Source organism: Mirounga leonina, unplaced genomic scaffold (assembly GCF_011800145.1).
Source record: "Mirounga leonina isolate KUSES-001 unplaced genomic scaffold, KU_Mleo_1.0 Mir_126, whole genome shotgun sequence".
NCBI classification, from domain to species: Eukaryota; Metazoa; Chordata; class Mammalia; order Carnivora; family Phocidae; genus Mirounga; species Mirounga leonina.
Window position 1 is genome coordinate 22,905,371 of NW_023270314.1, and position 9,117 is coordinate 22,914,487.

At 49.1% G+C, this 9,117-nt stretch overlaps 1 pseudogene; it reads left to right on the forward strand.

The window, feature by feature from the left end:
- The first annotated feature begins 7,470 nt into the window (after nt 1-7,470).
- LOC118008437 lies at nt 7,471-8,410 on the forward strand (annotated as a pseudogene).
- The last annotated feature ends 707 nt before the right edge of the window (nt 8,411-9,117 follow it).

The following is a 9,117-nucleotide window of genomic DNA, read 5'->3' on the forward strand; positions in this document are numbered from 1 at the left end:
CAGACATTGTGCTAAGTGCTTTTCAAACATTATGTTGTTGAATTCTTTTTTTTTTAAAAGATTTTATTTATTTATTTGAGAGGGAGAGAGAATGAGAAAGAGAGAGAGCATGAGAGGGGGGAGGGTCAGGGGGAGAAGCAGATTTCCCACTGAGCAGGGAGCCCGATGCTGGACTCGATCCCGGGATTCCGGGATCATGACCTGAGCCAAAGGCAGTCGCTTAACCAACTGAGCCACCCAGGTGCCCCGATGCTGAATTCTTGCAACAACCCCAAGAGGTAAGAATTATCTTTATTTTACATGTGAGAATACCAAGTCTCTGAGAGGTTAAACAACATGCCCACTGTCACTCAGCGGGTAGGTGGTGAAGGCAGGAATCTAACCTGAACGTGATCAGTGGCAGGCAGTTGAGGTAGAAGGGGCATGGGATTGGGTCAGAGCTTGGGTTTGAATTCTGGCTGGGTCACTGACTAATGGGACCCGGAGCAAGTCACACCCATCACCTCTCTCTCGGCCTCAGCATTGTCGTCTGTAGAGAGGTGATCATCATGCCTGGCTCACTAGGTGGATGATGGGATTTAACTGAAGTGGTTACTCAGCCCAGTGCTAGGCTCAGGCAATGCCACTGTCCCAGCTACATGGCGGGTAGCGGAGGGACTGAGACCCACATCCTGGGGTTCGAGCCTTCATGTATCCCCATTCCCTTGAGCAAATGGAGACATTGGTCCCTTGTCTCGTGGGCCTCTCCATTGTGCAGCTCACAACATGGCAGATGCCTTCCCTCTGAGTGATAGAGAGCGAGAAAAACTGAAGTCATAGTCTTTTTGTAACCGGGATCTCTTTGGGCTAGAATTAGTGACTCACTCATAACTAACCATGCACAGCAAAAGGGATGGGATGTCACGTTTGAGGTTAGGTCACAAGAAGACTGTGACTTCAGTCTTGCACACTCTCTCTCACTCTTTCCTTTGCTCTCTCCCTTGGAGGGAAGGCAGCTGCCATGGTGTGAGCCGCCCTGATGTCCACATGGCGAGGAATTGATGTCCCCAGGCAGTAAGCACCTAAGGCCCGCCAACAGCCCCGTGAGTGAGCTTGGAAGCACACCCTTCTCCCCAGGGAGCCTTGAGAGAAGGCAGCCCAGTTGACATCTTCATTCCAGTCTTGTGAGAACCACAGGCGCCCAGCTAATCCACACCTTGACTCCTGCCTCAGAAACCATGCGATCATAAATATTTGTTGTTTCAAGTTACTAAGTTTTGAGGTAATGCTACATGGAAGACCATGGGGTGATGTGGTTTCTGTGGGAGAATCAGGGGAGACTTCTCAGAGGAGGTGTGTTTGTGCTGGACCTAGATAGGATATGAACTTGAGGAGTAGGAAGAGAAAGATTCTCAAGCAGGGGAAGAGCTAATGAGTTTTCCAGGAACGTGAAATCTGGTTTGGTGGAAATCACCTCACCTACATTCATATGTGGATGAAAATATCCTCCTTGAGGCAGGAGTGGCTCTTCTCTGTCCACGGTACGTGTCTGGATAGGGCCTGTGGTCTTCGGGCTTGGCTGCTTCCCATCTTGCCCTCGAGTGCTCTGGCACGAGGGCACCCCCATGTCAGGGGCATCGGGAAAGTTCCTCCCTTGTGTCTGGCCATGCTTTCACCTCTCCTTCCAGGGCTGCCTTTTCTACCAGCTCTGTTCTGTCTCCGTTTGCCTGCTTCCCCTCCACAGGATCCGTGTAGAGGCTCAGACATGGAGTTCTGCGCTAAAGCAGGAACATGGAAAAGGCTAAGCTTCTTGGTTGGGGGAGGTCCTATTTTGGTCCCCTGGGCTTCTTCTCCTGAGGGAGGAAGGGGCTTATGGTTTGAGCTCTGCCCATTTATAGGATGTCTGACTGCCCCCCATTACCGCCCCCAGTGGCCTCATGTGTCCCTTTGAGCCTTGCACACTGGACTTCAGGGAAGTACTGTTGACCCTTGAACAGGATGGGTTTGAACTACACGAGTCCTGTAGGTTGTTTTTTTTGGTACAGTACTATGAATGTGTTTTCTCTTCCTTACGATTTTCTTAATAACATTTCCTTTTCTCTAGCTTACTTTATTATGAGAATACAGCATATAATACATATAACATACAAAATAGATATTAGTTGATTATGTGACTGGTAAGGCTTCTGGTCAACAGTAGGCCACCAGTAGTTACGTTTTTTGGAAGTCAAAAGTTGTAAGTGAACTTTTGACTGTGTGTGTGGGGAGGTTGGCGCTCCTAACCCCCATGTTGTTCAAGGATCGACTGTATCCCCCCAGGTTACTGCACCACGAAAGCACCGTCGGTCCCTCAGGGCCCCAGCTGTGGTGTCTTACACCACTGATGACTCCTTTCTTCTTCTAAACATTTTGGTCCAAACTCAAGCTCTGCAAAGGGGCAGGTGCCAGTCTGAGAAGCTCCTGTTACTGGTGGGGCTTACTCTGGGGTTTTCATGGCTCCTCTTCCTATGTGTAGGACGGTCCCTGCACACACGTAAGGAACACATGTGCATCCACATGGCACACATGTACACACAAGCATGTGCATGTACGCAGAGTTGGTAGGTAAAACAGAGGCTGAGGGAGGGCATTAGATGAGGAACCTGCCCTCAGCCCTAGCTCTGTCCCTGTGTGACTGTGGAAAAATCATATCCATCCCTCCTCCATCTTTGTTTCCTCTTTTGTAACATGATGAGATTAGAGCAGATGTCTCCAAGGCATCTTCTTTCTGTGATCTAGATGCGGACACATTACAAGGACATGTGGGGTAGGTGTTGGATTTGACAGAGACTGGGTTTGTAGTGTTCGGTTACACTGGCTTTGGGGGCAGATAGACTGTGAGTTCTGGCTCTGCTGCTATCAGGCTGTGTGACCTTGGACAAGACACTTCATCTCTTACCCATTCCTCAACTGCAGGGTGGGATTAATGTGTCAGGATTAGGTGAGGTGGTTTATGCAGTGATGTCATGACTTATAAATGACACATGTTATTACTGGTCTCAGCTCTGCCCTTAATTCACTGAGTTATCTTGGGTAAACCAAATGGGATTTCCTGGATCTGTGGGAGAAGGTCATTGAAAAGACATGACCACCAGTTGACCCGTGAGCTGGGCCCAGGTGACCACAGGCTCCTCGCCCCTTCCCCTGTGCTGGGAATGTGGGTTCCACTTGCCTTTCCCGCTCCCAGGAGCTACTCCAAGGACACAGCCTTGAGATAGTGATGTGGGGTTGACAACACCTGCACCGTATACGTGACTGAACCCAGCGAGGGCCTCTTTATAAAATGGATGCAGGGATCCATTTGTTTGCTGCCGCCTGAGACAAGCCTCGTATGTAAGTTCTCTCTGCTTATTAAAACTGCCACCTACCCACCTGGAGTGGCCTGCCTCTTTCTTCCGTCTCTCTCTGCCCTCTGAGTACGGGGGGCCGGTTTCAGATTTCACCCAGGAAACTCCCTAGCAGGTTACAAACTGAGAAGATCTCAGTTCCCTCCTCTGCAGACTGAAGTTGTGATGAGTAGAAGATCTTCAAAGCCCTTTCCTTTTACCACCCCCAACACAGCTTCCAGAGAGGAGCCGAGGTCGAAAACGGCTATTCTGAGATTCGCCACAAAGGGACGATGTGATCCCATTTTGAACAAACCTTGGAATTTGGTGCTCTTTAGGGAAAAAAAAAAAATCTGCCTTTTTGGGTTCCTTTTCAGACTTCTCATGCCCCCTGCTGTTTTTATTTGTAACTTTTTAAAATTGGAAACTTGCAGAAATGCTCAACATCATAAATCTGAAAACAACCTAAGTGTCCATAGCTGTGTTCCACTCACAGCTTTGGAAAGACTCAGAAACATTCACTACTGATCAAATCGCAAAATTAAACTATTAATAGAACCATTTCCAAAGGTGTAAGTAGGCATAAATGACTGAAAATAAATTAGACATTTAAAAATATGTTGAGGGGTGCCTGGGTGGCTCAGTCGTTAAGCATCTGCCTTCAGCTCAGGTCAGGATCCCAGGGTCCTGGGATTGAGCCCCGCATTGGGCTCCCTGCTCCGCAGGAAGCCTGCTTCTCCCTCTCCCACTCCCCCTGCTTGTGTTCCCTCTCTCGCTGTGTCTCTCTCTGTCAAATAAATAAAATCTTTAAAAGAAAAATATGTTGAAAAAAATTTCATCTTTTTCTTTTAATGTTTCTTTTTTAAAAAAGGTTTTATTTATTAGAGAGAGGGAGAGAGAGGCAGAGAGGGAGAGAGAGGCAGAGAGTGCACAGCAGGGGGGAGGCAGAGGGAGAGGGAGAAGCAGGCTCCCCGCTGAGCTGGGAGCCCGACATGGGGCTTGATCCCAGGACCTGGAGATCGCAACCTGAGCGGAAGGCAGACGCCTAACTATCTGAGCCACCCAGGAGCCCCTCTTTTAATGTTTCATATATTTTTTTTTCCTACTGTATGATCATTGGATCAAAAATATATTAAGGGGTGCTTGGGTGGCTCAGCCGGTTGAGTGAGTGACTCTTGGTTTCTGCTCAGATCATGATCTCATGGGTGGGGAGATCTGTGTCTGGCTCCGTGCTCAGCGGGGAGTCTGCTTGAAGATTTTTCTCTTCCCTCTCCTTCTGTACCTCCCCCCACTCACATGCACACATGCGCTCTCTATCAAATACATAAATCTTAAATATATATATGAAAAAAATAACCAATACAAAATAAAGGAACATAACAAAAACTCCAAGTCTATTCTATTTAGAGCCTAGCATTGTTAGTATTTTGGTGTCCATCTATCTATCTGATATATAGTTCATATTGAAAATTTATTGTTTTTTTACCTTGCTTTTATCACTTAATAATATGTTGTACACACCTTTCATCTGTTAATAAATTAACTTTTAAAAACAAAACTTTTTTTTTTTTTGGTGCAAAAAGGTGTTTTTTTTTTTAAGCACGGGACGGACCCGTGGGCAGGAAGAGCTGCACTGGGGTTGTGAGGAGCAATTGATTATACTTTGGAGTTGGGGGAGGCAAAGGAAGTTTCTAAAAGGACTTTCATATGCTAAAGACTCACAGGATCCTGGAGGCCTAGATATTGTCAAGCTAAGGTTTTTCCCTCTAGCAAAGCATTAACATTAAGACCCTTGGAGTTTCCTGGAGGAACGTCATACTCAGACTGACTGCCTCAAGTATTTGTTAACCGGCTGCAGGTTCTAAGAAGATTTAATTTTATCTACATTTCCTTCTCGCCTTTGTTCTCCACATCATTCCCCCCTGAACAGTTTTAACCCTTAATTCTTTAAGGCTGCTGAGGGTGGGAGGTCTTCTCTTTTGTAACTTCTTCCTGCTGAATAGGGGTGTAGAGATGTCCCTGCCCATGGGTCAACATTGGTCAGTTGGGGGCCCTTATACATAGCCGTCACCAAAGGCAGAGGCAGCTAATCCAACATATATGAACCTCCTTGAGTGGAAAGGATCATCTGTCAGCTGGAAGTTACGGCAGTGAAGGAGTCTTGGCACCAGGCAGGGAGCCACCGGAAAAGATAATGAAAGAAGGTTAATATTATAATGAGAAAGAGAAGCCCCATAAAAACGGCCATTGATAGTTGACCAAAATCTTTCTCCAGTCCAGGTGTTTAACCAATCACTAAAGGAAAGAGAGAGTTAATTTAAAGCACCAATTCAGGTAATTTGAGTGTAACTTCTAGCAATCCTGTTGCATTTTTGTGATACCTGGAGTATATACACAACGTTCTGTAAAAACAGACTTTTAAAAAATAAACATTTTTAGGGGCGCCTGGGTGGCTCAGTTGGTTAAGCCTCTGCCTTTGGCTCAGGTCATGATCCCGGGTCCTGGGATGGAGCCTGCTTCTCCCTCTCCCTGCTGCTCCCCCTGCTTGTGCGCTCTCTCTCTGACAAATAAATAAAAATCTTAAAAAGAAATAAAAATAAACATAAAAAAATTTTATTTATTTATTTGAAAGAGAAAGCAGAGTGCACATGTGTGCGCATGAAGTGAGGGGAAAGGCAGAGGGAGAGGGAGAAGCAGACTCCCCGCTGAGCAAGGAGCGGATTCGGGGCTCAATCCCAGGACCCTGGAATCATGACCTGAGCTGAAGGCAGATGCTTAACCGCCTGAGCCACTCAGGCACCCCTAAAAATAAACATAAAAATAAAAGTTTTTATTTTTTGATTTTAGAGAGAGGGGGGGTGGGTGGGCCGGGGGGAGGGGGAGGAGAGAATCCTCAAGCAGACTCCTGGCTGAGCAGGGAGCCTGAGGCAGGGCTTCATCCCAGGACCTTGAGGTCATGACCTGAGCTGAATCAAGAGTCAGCTGCTTAACCAACTGAGCCACCTAGGTGCCCCAAGTGTTTTGTATTTCTAATGCTTTCCTCAGCAGCTGAGGACAGCTGGGCCGGTTGGGGAAGTTCTACCAGAAGTCAGGCCTGTTGCTATTTCAGCAATTTCTTTTCTTCAAGTATTAGCACTATTTTACAAGAGGATTTTTTCCTGCTTTCCGGGGCAGGCAGAAGCCTCGGACCAATTCTGGGAACGGGCCACGGGCTGGGGGCAGCCGTTAGGGCTGCAGGCTGAGCAGTTCGGCAGATAGGCTCTGGTCAGGGAGCTAGAACACTTGATTTCTGAGCCCAGATTTGTTCAGGCCTTGCAGAGGGACCCTGGATGCCTCCCAACCCCTCTGTATTGTGGTGTCCCCGTTGTCCTTGGGGTGGGATCCAGACCCCAGGCTTGACCGCAGAGAATTCCGTGGTGATGGGGCAGGAGAAAACTGCTTCCTTCTTCTTGGACCCCAGACAATACTTTCTTCCCCCTCCTTAGCTTCCCCTGCCTACTTTCCTTCCCTAGCCTCTGGGAATCAGGCTCCTGGGGGGCCAGAGCTCCTGGTGATACGCTGCCAGGGAAGGGCATCCTGAGGGCCGTGGGGACTCATCTGTAGGTAAAAGCACCCCCTGCCTTCTCTCCGTAGCCTGTGATCCTGTGTCTTCTCTTTCTCTCTCTTATTCTCACTCCAGCTCTTCCTCGGCCCCATGATGGATCTATTTTTCTTCTACTTTCCTGCCAGCCTTATTTATTCTATCTGCTCACCCACCATTCTGCCCAATTTTGCCACCACTTTCTCCAGAGGGAGCTGTTCTACCTGTCCCTGCTCTTTGCTCCTAGTACTCAGTACTCAGTGACTAGAACGGCCACCCAGGCGTCTTTGAAGTTCCCAGGCTGGAGGAAGGTCTGCCTTCTCCCTCCACTCCCCTGGTTTATCTTCTTTCTGTTCTAAGGGATTTTCTGGGAGGAAATCGCTAGCAGCTCAGGCACTCACCCATCCTATCCCTGGGAACTGGAATGTTCTTGCAGACTATTTCATGCCTTTCCTGCTGCAGTGGGAGCCTTTGTCTTTGCCTGGCTGCCTTCTCGTGCCACATGAGCCCCCTCTTGGCTCCTTCTTCCAGCCTGGACTTGAGGACATGGGGGCTGGCAATGGCACAGTGGTAAGGGAATTTTATTTTGCTGGGGTTCTCAGGTTTTGGTTCCCTTCGGGGCCCTCTGTTCTGGGGAGTCCTTTGCATCTACCTGGTTACCTTGCTGAGCAACTCCCTGACCGTCCTTCTCACGCTGGCAGACCCTGCCCTGCACTCCCCCATTTCTTCCTTCGCCACTTCTCCCTGGTGGAAATCCTCTACCCCACAACTCTCGTGCCTAGGATGCTGGCAGACCTCCTTGCCTCCTGCCCCACCATCTCAGCCGCCCGCTGCTTCACCCCGCTGTATTTCTCTGCCCTCTCTGGCGTCGCTGAAGGCTGTTTGCTTACCACCAGGGCCGTGTCCACTACACTGCCATCCGTAGGCTGCTGCCTTATACCCCCCTGATGATCCGGGGGGTGCATGTGAGTATGGTGGGGGCCTCCTACCTCATGGGCCTCGTCACTGGTACCACCACTCACTCCATCTTCATCTTTACTTTGCCCTTCCGTGGTGCCAACACAATCCACCACTTCCTGTGTGACGTCCTGCCTGTGCTGAGACTGGCTAGTGCCAGCACCTTCTGGGGCAAAGTGGGCAATCTTGCCGTCACGATGGCCTTCATCCTGACCCCCTTCTTCTTACCGATCATAGCCTCCTATGCCTGTATCCTTGCCACCATCCTTGGGGTTGTGACATCCCAGGGGTGACGAAAAGTCTTCTCTACCTGTTCCTCCCCCTGTTTGTGGTCATGCTCTTTTTTGGGACTGGGACAGTTGCCTATATGAGGCCTTGGGCAGGCTCCTCTGAGGGCACGGACCAGATCCTTGCCTTCTTCTACGCAGTTGTTGCTCCTGTGTTCAACCCTTTTGTCTACACTCTGAGGGACAAGGAGGTCACAGGGGCAATGAGGTGCCTTGTGAAGAGATATGTTTGGAACCCTTGATTTCCTCGAGTTCTTGGAGATAAAGGCCTGATCCTTGGGTATTTTCAGAGGAGAGAGAAGCTAGGACCCTCAGACGCCAGGGGTCAGGCCTGCTCTGTTCATTGTGAATGTGGGATTCCTTGGCCTGCCCAGCTGGAGGGCCCAAGCCACTGACGTGCTGCTCAGAGCTCCGCTTCTGGAAGTCTCCTTTTATGGCCTTGACCTGACTTGTTTGTAGGTGCAGAGCTGCAAAAACATGCACTTGAGGGAAGGCTGAGGAGGGAAGGCGGCTGTGCCCATCTTGGGTGCAGATTGAGCAATTCTTGCTCTATTTGGAGGCTCAGGGCACCTTCTGGGGCTACGATTCCTGGAGATCTCTCTATCTTCTTCTCCCGGACTCCTCATTGCAAGCTTTTCTCTCTCATATCAGTTGCCTCTGGTACAGCAAGAGCTCCTTTACTCCAGGCGCAAGGTCTGGTCTGTGTGACTGGGTTGGCAGGGAGGGAACAGGACTAGGATCTGGCTCAGACACTCGGGCCGAGTCTTCCTTGGTGTTGCTTTAGGTCTGGAAGCATCTGTCTAGTACTTCACTCCTGATTTACAATGGCTATCCTGGGATCCCTGAGGTGTTGATATTCTCTACTTAACTTCCTTCTCACCTGCTGCCTGACTTGCTCTCTATTTTCTCTTCTGGTCGTAAGGTAGAAAGGCACATACAATTTCTCTCC